Raw genomic sequence first — 12,149 nt, 5'->3', positions numbered from 1 at the left:
GTTTCAGAAACATTTTAAGTGAGAAACTCACAGGATTGGCAACTGGTCAGATGGAGGGAATAAAGGGGATGGATGGTATGAGCACCTGGACGAGGAGAAGTAACTGGGTTTGGCAATGGCTGTGCATGCCTACGCATAGCTAAAAGCTGACAAAAACGACTTTAGTTGTACACTGTGACAAAGTTAAAAATTCTTTATGAAACATATAGTCATAAAAGACATAAAGTGCTCCTTTCAGCAACTCCTATGTGAAAAAGGAGGCCAAACCTCACATTCCTCCTGGCGTCCTGAAAAGAACCCTTTTAAAGGACACAAATTAGAAAATGTTTTGCTGATACTTGATCTCACCCAAACTGAGAGGCCCTTAGTTTGGCTTGGAAAAGATTGATTATTTAACTCTTCTTCAGCAGTTTTCTTCATAGCTCTTCATTTTTGCCCAAAGACAGAACAGTGAAAAACTAATACTGGATATTCAGAGAACATTTTCTGAAAATCTTCAAATGCTCACCCAGCATCTTTTTAAACTCCTTTTTGCAGTTAAAGGTAAGATGAGGAACTAAAATTGGTTATCAAGGAGTGCTAGTCTGCAAGGGGTAATCTTGCCAGAGAGAGAGAGAGAGAGAGAGAGAGAGAGAGAGAGAGAGAGAGAGACAGACAGAGAGAGACAGAGAGACAGAGAGACAGAGAGACAGAAAGAATTAATAAGAGTACAACTCAAATAATTTCAGTTAAACCATATAAACCTCAAATAACTGAAAACTTTCCAATTGTTTTTTTTTTTTTTTCTAACTTAAGGATCCATTTCTTTGAAGTTTTTTTCCATTAACACTTGAAATATAGCAGTGGGATCCCACAGTCTATATAATGTTTAAGATGCAATCTAAAATGAAAACCTGAGACGCAAAGGCTGACCAACTAATCGACTGTATATGTATGTTTTCTTAAGTAATTAAACACTATAACTGAGTCCTCCGGAGACACCGAAGGGGTTGGGTTAAAAAAAAAAAAAAAAGTATTTTATTGGACTAAAAGGTCCAGTTCACTAGCTAGAACATTAGCAAAAGTCAATGGATCAGCGTTGTTCGTCTGTGAACTTGGCACTTTCAAAAATCGGCTTTCTTCATCATCATTGACATAACCTAAATTTTCAGCTTGAGACTTCAGGTCTGATAATTTTAAAAGGAAAAAAGTAGGTGCTCTTATGTACGCAATTTATTGCAGTAAAATAACAGGGTGATGTGTTTTACTTTTTGGTTTTTTCAATATATATGCTGAGCGTCCACCCACTCATCAAGGCACCATGATCATTATAGAAAATGTTATACACTTCTACGAGGTAAACTGGTCAATTTGGGCTCATATTAATAGCATTTTAAGTATTTCTATTCTAAAACTATTCGATCCTTTTAAATATTTTACTTAAATTGCAGTCATTTCCATTTATTCATTTCTTTTTGAGGAAACTCAGCACCTACTACATAACAAGTACTTCAAGGTGTGCAAGAGAGGATGATTGAAATTTGTGTGAAGGTGGGATTATAAAACTGAAGACCTCATAGTCTAGTGAGAGTTACTTATGTAAGTAGCTAGCATCTGATGTGAGACATACAGTAATTTATCAATGCCAACTGCTGTGAGTACACACAAATATGAAGTAAAAGGTTTCATTTCAACCTGGTCTAAGAGAATACATAAGAACCAGCCAAATAAAAGGGGAGTCTGGTTCAGGGCAAAGCATTCTTGGCAAGTAACAAATTATGGAAATGCTAAGAGATATGTAAGGAGATGCTGTGTTGAGAGGACCACGAGTAGTACATGTGTGTGGTAAAACTAAAGGGAATCTCAGGATGTCAGGATCTTAGAGGATAATGATGGGAAAACATAACCTGGTCAGATTGTGAAAGAAGTTATATGACATAATCCTGTAAGAAATCGTCAATTTTTACATAGGGGAGCACCATATAACAACTAGATCTTAGAAAAGGAACTTTTATATGAATGAAAAGAATGGATTGGACAGGAGAAATGACTCAGTTTAGTTAGAAAGCTAGTCCAGGCACAGATGTGGATGTGAGATGGATATCCAGGCGATCTACTAAATACCAACTAGGGAGAAGGAGAGTTAGCTGAGGATAAAGACATAGGTTCCAGCTTGGGTTGCTGGGTGGACAGTTTATTGTGCACCAATTAAGTTATGGGCTAGAGCCTGCCATAATATATTGTTTTATCTCAAGCCATACCTTAGTTGTCAGCTAAGATGTCAAGAGCATATATTCCCCTTCTTAGCCTCTTTCTTACTTGTTCAGGACTCCGGGAAATAAACTTGGTGTACATTTACTGTCTGCCTTCTGGAAGAGGATGTCCCACAGCCACTGATAACGTTTAGTGGAGGACAAGGTAGGTAACAAAACGCAACTGGAGAGTCATAGATTTCTAGGCTGCATTTAGTACACTCCCTCTTTGTCCAGGTGGTTAATTATCCATCAGAGGAATTCAGGTCAGCTCTCTCATTTAAGAATTCCCTAGAAGTCAGAGTTTGGGGAAGCATAGACAGAGTGGAAGATGTCATAGAGCATAGGGAAATCAAGTGCCGGCAAGAAGTCTAATCCCCGAAAAGTTAAACATTTGTTTGAAGGATCCTTTTCTATGTTCTACCACTTCCTATACGTCATCACTCAGATAGAATACGCAATTTGGTTGACAGATAAAATCAAGTACATAAATGACTATTTTTTTTTTTTGGCCATAAAGTCCTTTTTTAATGAAGTAATATGTGATTAAATTTCAATTTTGTTTCCAAAATATATGTTTCAGTTTACAGTAAAATGAAGAGCATTCTTCATTTTTTAAATGGAAAAGGTTAACATGTGCATATGTAAAATATTTAAATATGTATATGCAATAATGAATAATCTTTATTTTATATATAAATTTTCATTTTTTCCTTTCTTGGTTTGAGAATCCAACATAAAAGTTGTATTTTTTTTTTATTAGTTTCAGGTGTACAAGACAAGGTAATACTTAGACGTTCATCATTTATATCCCTCACACTGTGGACCCCCCTCCCCCCATCCACTATCCCTCCGACCTCACACCGAGCCATCACATTATATATATAAAATTATAGTTGGCATTCATTAATGTTTAGCTTCTGGTGTACAATGCCATGATCAGGCATCCACATTATCCCTGAGGTGGTCTCCCAAATAGGACGCATGTCCATCGGATACCCAACAAAATCTTTACAACATTATTGAATAAGTTCCCCAAATTAATTTTCAGAAAACCCTGAGGCCATCTTGTGGTTACCAGCTGCTTCCTAATCCCTTCACCTTTCCCCTTATCCCCAACCCCCACCCCCGCCCCCGCCCATCTAACAACTCTAGGTTTTTTCTTTGTGTCCTCAAAACTGTCTCTGATTAGTTCATTCACATATTCTTTTCTTTAGATTCCGCATATAAGTGAGATCATATGGTACTTGTCTTTCTCTTTCTGACTTATTTCACTTAACATAATGTTCTCTAGATCCATCCATGTTGTTGCAAATAATAAGATTTCTTTCTTCTTTATGGCTGGGTAATACTCCCATTAATGACTATTGTTAACAGTTAGGAAAATGTTTTAAATCAGGTTCAGAGTACTATTCGTGCTTAAATGAGGGTAAAGAACATCCACTTAGTGAATCAGAAAATAATTTATGGAAGTAAGAGCATTCAGCTTTGAACAATAATTTGAAGTTCAATGAACAGAGAGATTGGAGAAGAAGAGCATTCCATTCAGAGTGAATAGCTTGTCCAAAGACTCAGAGAAGGAAAATGATAAGTGTTTTGAGGAACAGCAAGTAGCAAGGGGAAGAAAAGCATACACAAAGACAGGAAAACAGATATAAGAGGAGAGAAGAGCTTGGCGAGGGTAGAGATGCAGAAATGTGGATGGTGGGGGAAAAAGAGAAATAGAGGCCACATAACAGGTAATCCGTGTTTATGAGTTCCCTGTGCCCAGCTTTCTCAATCTATCTAATAGAAGAACAATGCCTTCCACTGTCTCTCTCCGTAAGCAATTGTGAATTTTTACTCTGTTCCTAAAAGGTAAATGGAAATCCAGGTATATTATTGTGAACCTGAATAATAATAGCCAAATGTTTACTGTGCTAGACATTATGATAACAGATTATCTCATTTAAATAACACAACAATTCTATGAGGCAAGTAGTAATATTATCCTTATTATACAAACAAAAAGTGAAGTGTATAGATGTTAAAATTTCCCAAGGTCACAAAGTCAATATTAACAGAGAAGTCAGAATTCAAACACCAAAATTGAAGAAAAGGATATATTCCTGTGCCCTAGATATGATTTCCATAAGGACTTCCAAATAAGTTAATTTATTTAAATAACCAATTTACGATTTCTGTACAAAAAAGAAAAAAAAGTGAATCAACCAAAAATAAACATCTGTTCTGTTAGCAGCTCAGAGGAATGTTTCCCTTCCTTTCAATCAATCACAGGTTTCTGACAATCTTCACAATCAGAATCAGTCCAACATAATACTGAAAAATTTCTGCCTGAGCCGAAAGGTCCCACATGACCTTGGAGGATCAGATAATCCTTTTACTAAATGCCATCATCAAAATAACATTACTTTTCCCTCCCAAAACAAAATATCAACATTGGGGGAAAACCTACCTTAAATAAAAGCAAGAAATTGATCATAAAAAGAGTTTTCTAAAAAATGTCACTACTACTTTGCAGTGGTTTTACTTTTCTTCCACACATGTAAGAAAGAAAAATATGCATGTATGCATGTATTTGTATGTTGTCTTACCTTCAAGACAACTCCAAGAAAAAGTCATATTTTAAAACAGATGGAGTTTCTATGTAAAATACACATAATGGTAATAATAATCTTTTCTTTCGTTTTATAAAGACAGCCCACCTAAACGATTTCCTCCATCCCAGATAAAAACTGAGTAAGGTAAAAAAACATGATAATAATAAAAACAAAGGGAAGGGGGTGGATGCTAAATAAATGCCTTTTCCAAATTCTCCAAAACTCACTCAGTTGGACTATTTGAATACAAGAGCTTATGAGGAAATTTTTTTTTTTTACTATTAGAGAAGCAGTAGACAAAGAGATAAGAAGTAGTACCAATTTCCTCCCTCTTTCTCTACACTTTTCATCTGTAATCCCAAGGAACAATGTACCAAACCTCTTACTCCTTCCTGCAACAACAGAATCTCTACAGTGCCTCTGAAAGTAGTAATCCTGATAAATAAAATGCCATTAAGTCTGAAAGTAGTTGCTTCGTGGACAACATTTAAATTGTTTCCATGTGCCTTCTACTGCTGCAGGATCAATCATCGTGATTGGAGTATTATAATTTCCCCTGACTAAATTGGTCTCTCTCTTTTGCTTTTTCCCCAAGGAACTCAATTTGCCAGCAAGGAGCCTTCCTTGCCGCCCTCTACGTGTTTTTCTTTTCATATTAACTATAAGACAAAGGACTATAGTAAAACCCAGACTCAGAGATTCTCATTTTTAACGAATGGCAGGCATTTGTTGCATTGAAAAGCTCATATTTTATCCTACATTTCCATTTATTTTTGTGTTAATTTCTGAGTCCAACTTTTGGGACAGTAAAACTTTCAGTATTAACAAGGAAATTATTTAGAATGCAATAGAATTTAAATCTACAAAAGATTGTTTTATTGTTGATGTAACTTTCTACCTATTACATGTTTGTTTTTAACAATAATTAAAAGTGAACTTTAGAACCAGGTGCATTTATTAGCATACTTGATCTAGGAAATGGAAAAGGATGAAAATATTATTTAAATTCCATTTCTGAAGCAAGTATTTCCCCTAATTTCTACAGGAAATTGGAAAACTGGAGGTATAGGTTATACCAACTCTTGATCCTAGATACTGTTGAACCGTAGGATTTTCGCTTTCGTTTCATAATTTTCTATCCTAGTTTGTACATTGCTTAAAGTCAATGACCACGACTCTTTGCATTAAACAAAATACACATGCTATTAATGCCCTAGAATCTCCATATAGGAAGATAACTCTCTAGGAAGGAACAATTTGAAAACAGTAAGATCCCCACACTTTCAAAATATCTATTATGTCACTGTGTCATAGAATGCCATATTGGCCATGTTATTCAAATCAAGTTGAAACATAAATGTGCATAAGAGGAGCCATGTTCCGAGATTTATTAAATTTTTCCATGGGGTCATCACTGATGAGGCAGAGACTTAAGAGTGAATACACACATATCTTGGGGATGGAGCTCCCAAAGAAACCCACCTCCAACTTGAAAATTTTGAAGTCTTGTGATATAACTTTAAAATGCACACAATCTGCGCCTCCTGCTGCCTCATGGATCTGTTCGATTTAATATAAAAGTTCTTATCTGGGTTAAAACTGACATATGAAAGAAAACAGAGTAGCCTAGCCCTTCTGGCATGCCCTTGAAGATCTACTGAGGCATGCTTACCTTTAAACCATCAGCACAATTCTGCTAATATGGGCATTAGCTACTTTCAATTGATTCCTCTTTTTTACATGGAAAGATTAGATGCAAACAGAGATTCAGAAACTGGGAACAAGGCCAGCAGTGAGGGATGAAGTGCCTCAACTCTGGCGATACCTTGCTGCTCAAACACAGTGTGGATCTGGGAGAAAAAGGGATGCCACAAGAAAAAAATCAGTGGTTGGGAGGAAAGTTTAAAGGGAAACAAAGTCAAATTTACTTCACAATTTACCTAGGGCCAAAGAATGATGCTGAATAGAAAATGCAGTGACTTGTCTTGGTGATTTTTAAAATAAAAGTGAAAAGCAAGTGGAAAAAGGCAAGCAACTAAAACTTCTAGCAATAAAGGAGAGATAACTTCTCATTCATTTGCACACTTTTAAAGCATAGAACTAAATAATTTTACTTCATAAAGAGTTTCACATTAAACCTCAAGTTATATAGTAATGCTCATTTTTATATGATATCTTCAATTACATGAGATTTAGCAGAGTATAGGCTATAATTGTTTTGATGATATATTTTAAATCATTAACAAAAGGAAAAATTTTGAACTGCTAATAGCATAAAGGAAGCAATACGTCATCATCCTTTAGGATCTAAATCTTATTTGAGTGAAAGTATTACTTTTAACAAAATTTCAATGAAAACATATATGATTTGTATTAAAGCCATATTATACTATCTTCAGGGGAATAAAAATTTGAATTTAAATGTAATCCTAAAGCCAGGTCTCTTTTAGTCAAGAATATACACTATCACATATCTCTGAAAGTCATACCTTTATATCATTATACTAACAATTTGAAATATATATTTTTAACCACACAGAGAACAACTATAAGTCTGAACACATATTCAATTAGAGTAATCAAACTTACCTTGTTTCTCAGCCTCAACCTAATGCATATGATTAGTTTTTTGCTTCCTTTAAACTCTTTATTACATAAGTTTTCACGTATATACTAAAGATGAAGTCCCACGTACCCTCAATTTTTCACCAATCTTGTTTCTTCCAATCAACCCACTCTTTGTTTTTTGTTTTTGTTTATTTTTGCTGGAAAATGTTGCAGCAAATCTGAGATATCACATTATTTTACGCATAAATATTTCAATGTGTATGTCTAATTGATTTTTATAATCTCCATTACCATTATAATACAATCCTTTAATGTCATACTTGATTATGTTTACTAATAATTCATCAGTTGAATTTTATGGAATAGAATATACATGATTTAGTATTTCAATACTATTATCTAGGTGTAAATATTTAGTCTGGATATACGTGTACCATCCAGGTCTAATATTTTGATTGAATTGACTATTAAATTGTTATAAACTGTACTAAAGGGCTTTTGGGGGGCATATTACCCAGTCAAATCAATAAGGCCATCTGAAGTTATAGATTTCATCTTTAAAATAAGCATCTGAGTGTGTATACACTGGACCAAATCAACCACATCACAGTCAAGTTATATAGATGTCAGATTATGTAATCATTAGAAACCTGATTATTATTCAATCAATTAGATTATGCCAAGATCACTCTAAAACAATTAAAATCAAAAGGCAGCAAATGTGTGGATAAAGAGCTTTGAAATTCACACAAACCTAGGTTCTAATCACTACCCTGCTATTTACTTAATGTCTTTGTTAACATCAGCTAATAGAGTCTCAATAACCTCATCTATATTATGGGGATAAAAATGCCATTATAGCTATTGTAAAACACATGAATTCAATGTATGAAAAGCATCTGGCACATGATAATTACTCAATAAATTTCCTTCCTTAATAGTTTCCTAATCAATACCCAACAATGAGATGAAAACAACTTAAAAACTATCCTGAGTTCATACATATGCATATGTCTTTAAACATCTTGTATAATATTTCAAACACTAATTGCACTAACTGACCCATATGACTAGCAGTAATAGAAGGTGAGCAATCAAAATATACTTATAACTTTTTCATTATGAAGCGACTTGCTTCTTTTGTGATAGAAAATACACTAAAGAAAGAAGATTGATCATCTCAACTTTATTTGGAATAAATTGTTATGAAACAAATACTCTGTCATGCTTTTCTCAGGTAAGTAGCTCAATGAGATGTGCACTTCGGGAGCCAAGAACTTTATGAAGTGCCTATTATTAATCTTTATATTTACAGATGAAGAAACCAAGACTCAAGGACATAATAAGGGTCAGAATAGAAACTTACTTAGACTCTTTCCCCAAACCAAATGCATTCAAGTAAGTTATCTTTCCTCTAATGATTTGAGGATAGTATGAAAACATTCTATTCACCAAAGAAAGAAGAAACTAGCATGCATTTGGATATTATACCATTTTACTGTATTATATTGAACTATTAAAACTAAATTATGATGTAGCTATGCAACAATGACCTTGTAAAAATAACGTACATACACGCATGCAAAAACCCACCTGTTCTAATAATCCCATTATGATTTTACGGCTCCCTGAAACTCTCTTTGTTGATGAAGATGCTTTTTAATGCAGCAAGGTTGAGGGTTATTGATCTATAAAAGTCTTTATGATTCAGCTGCTGTGGAACTCTGTACAATGTCTGGGCCTCAGGAGTGTGATTTTCCAGTGATGCCAAGTTGATTCTTGGAAATTTACATGCTGTTATCTGTTTGACAATAAATTGCTGTGTAAATCCTTTATGTGATACAAATGCAGGACCCTTTATAATAACAAGCTATATATTTTAATGGCCAATTTGTCATTTTTCCCCCTTCTTTTCTTTTTTTTTTTTGGTATCACTTCTGAAAATGCCTTAATCTACTGTAGAGGTAACTTTTAAATACAATGCATACCGAAGCACTCGTTGCATTGTGCGGTTTACTGAAAAACTGATGAGGGTCAGTTTTTAATTTCTTTCTTTCTAAATAAGAAAACATATTTAAGGGCACGAGCTCCACAGTCTGACTGCCTGGTTTGAATCCCAGCTCTGCTATTGACTGGCTCCGTGATCTTGGGCAAGTTGCATAATCTAAGCTTCAGATTCCTCAGATGTGAAACAAGGAACTATGTAAAATTGTTTCTACTCCATAGTATTGCTGTGAGGATAAAATGGGTTAAGAATATTCAAAGTTCCTAAAGAGCACTTGGTATTAAGTAAGCTCTCAATAAATATGAATCATTGCTATCATTAACATATATAAAAGATCTGTCCTATGATAATACCTGAATGCCTATTTCATGCCAACCATACTGCCAGGTAATTTCATCAATATTTTAATCAATTAATATTTCAGTACATGTTTTTCTCTCTGTTAGGCCAATAAATCAACTAAAACTCAGAGAGGTTCCTTAAGCTGCCTAAACTCACAGAGCCAGCAAGCAACTGAGCTGAGAATTCATGAGCAAGGAGTACAGCATCTGCACCAACACAGCTGTACTTTCAGTGCTCCAGGATCTTCTGATGGGCACACAGTGTATTCATATGCCTGCAAAGTTTGACATTTTTGTTTTTTTAAAGACATTTTCTACAGTAGTTAATATCAACATTATAGTTATTTTTAAATGCAGCTACAATAACGGCTAATTATTCTGATGATGTGTGGTTTTGCTAGCAGGGGCCCGCAGCAGTAAGCAGGTGGACAGGCCACAGAACTTTCCCCTGTAGGTGGGGGGAAACCCAGGGATCAATGAGATTTTAAAGTCATAGTTTTTCATGCCTCATTGCCTTTGAAAATGCTGTTCCTTCTGCCTACATGTGCCACCCCGTCCCACCCCTTTCACTTTTTCATTCTTAAGCTATAAGCTTAAGTTCTCTCAGAAAGATCTCACCTGACCAACCTATACTATCTATTATTCTTTATATCACTATCCTGTTTCATGTTGCTGGGAATCTTGTTCACAATCTTCACTTTAATAATATATTTACATGCCGGTTGAAAATTTCCCTGTTTATAAATATAAGATCCATGAGGGAATGGACTGTAGTATATATTCAAAAAATAAATGCTAAATAATGAATAAATAAATGAATAACCCACAAATATTGAGATTTCATCTCACATTTCTCAATTTTCTGGTCTTGAATAGATAACTTCTGGTATCCCAAATGTTATCTTTCATTCATGGAACTCTGTTTTTTAGATACATCGTGATAACTTTAGAAAAAAGTATAATACTCTTAGATATAGCATTATGGCTCACTTAAAAATGAAAGAAGCCCATCAATTAATCTTTTATTTTACATATTATTTTATATGCAAGTGGATTGACATTTTTCCTCCATTAATGTAAAATATACATAACAAAGGACACATTACAAAGTATACATTGCAAAATGAGGACAATAGAACTGAATTCATAGGGTAGATGGATGATTACATCATGCGTGTTAAGCACTGAGAAGAGTGCCAGCACATAGTAAGCACTCATGTCATGTAACTGCAGAACCAGCTCAAAATGGTCCCGTCCTATGTAACGTGATATTGAATTGCATTTCAGAGACAATAGATCCAAACCACAAGCCGAAACAAGCACAGAGGAGAGAAATTTGCCTTCCAGCTGCAGCCAGAACCAAAGCCTCGCACCCCACCCTCTGGAACTAAAGGACCAGGACATAACAGCAAGTTGAACACCAGAATCATTTCAGGAAGCAAAGGATCAGTTGTCCAGGAAGATCCTGTGTTGATGCCCCTTTACCATAAATGACCAAGTTCCAAGGTCCTCCAGTTAAAAATTGCCTAGCCAGTGCTTCCACATACCTGTTCCCCCTCTACCATTAAAAACTTGCCCTGAACCTTTCATCAGGGTTTTGAGTTTTCCCTTCCCATTCTCCTGGATGGCATCACTCAGAATAAAATAACCAATCTTTCTCTACTGAAAGTCTCGATGTTTAATGTTTGGGTCTGCTAGAATTGGGTAGATGAACTCTTTCTGTTCTGTAACAGTAATTTATTTTAATGTTTAACAATGATGACAAGGATGAGGTTTCTTTTATTAAATGTATTGAGGTGACTCGAGTTAATAAAATTATATAGGTTTCATGTGTATAATTCTGTATATTATACACATATATATCATCTATATATTGCATTGTGTGTTCACAACCCAGTCAGTTGTCCTTCTGTCGCTATATATTTGAACACTTTTACCCTCTTGTACCTCCCCCCACCACCTGCATGCTCTCATAACCACTAAACTGTTGTCTGTATCTATGAGTGTTTGCTTGTTTGTTGTCTTGTTTGTTTGTTGCTTTCAGTTTTATATTCCAAATATGAGTGAAATCATAGGGTTCTCAACTTTTTCTGTCTGACTTATTTCGCTTAGCATGATAATCTCAAAATCCATCCATGTTGTTGCAAATGGCAGTATTTCATCTTTTCTTATAGCTGAGTAATATTCCATTGTTATACCAAGATGTACCACATCTTCCTTATCCAAATGTTCTATTGAAGGACTTTGGTTGTTTCCATATCCTGCCCAATGTGAGTGATGTTGCAATGAACATGGAGGGACAGATCATCTTTATGGATAAAAGCTCTCAAATTTTTGGGTAGATACCCAGGAGAGGGATTGCTGGGGCATATGGTAATTCTATTCGTAATTTTTTGAGGAACCT

The sequence above is a fragment of the Rhinolophus hipposideros genome (genome assembly GCF_964194185.1).
Source record: "Rhinolophus hipposideros genome assembly, chromosome: 9".
Lineage (NCBI taxonomy): Eukaryota > Metazoa > Chordata > Mammalia > Chiroptera > Rhinolophidae > Rhinolophus > Rhinolophus hipposideros.
The sequence above is the reverse complement of the archived record's forward strand: the minus strand, read 5'-3'. Positions refer to the sequence as shown.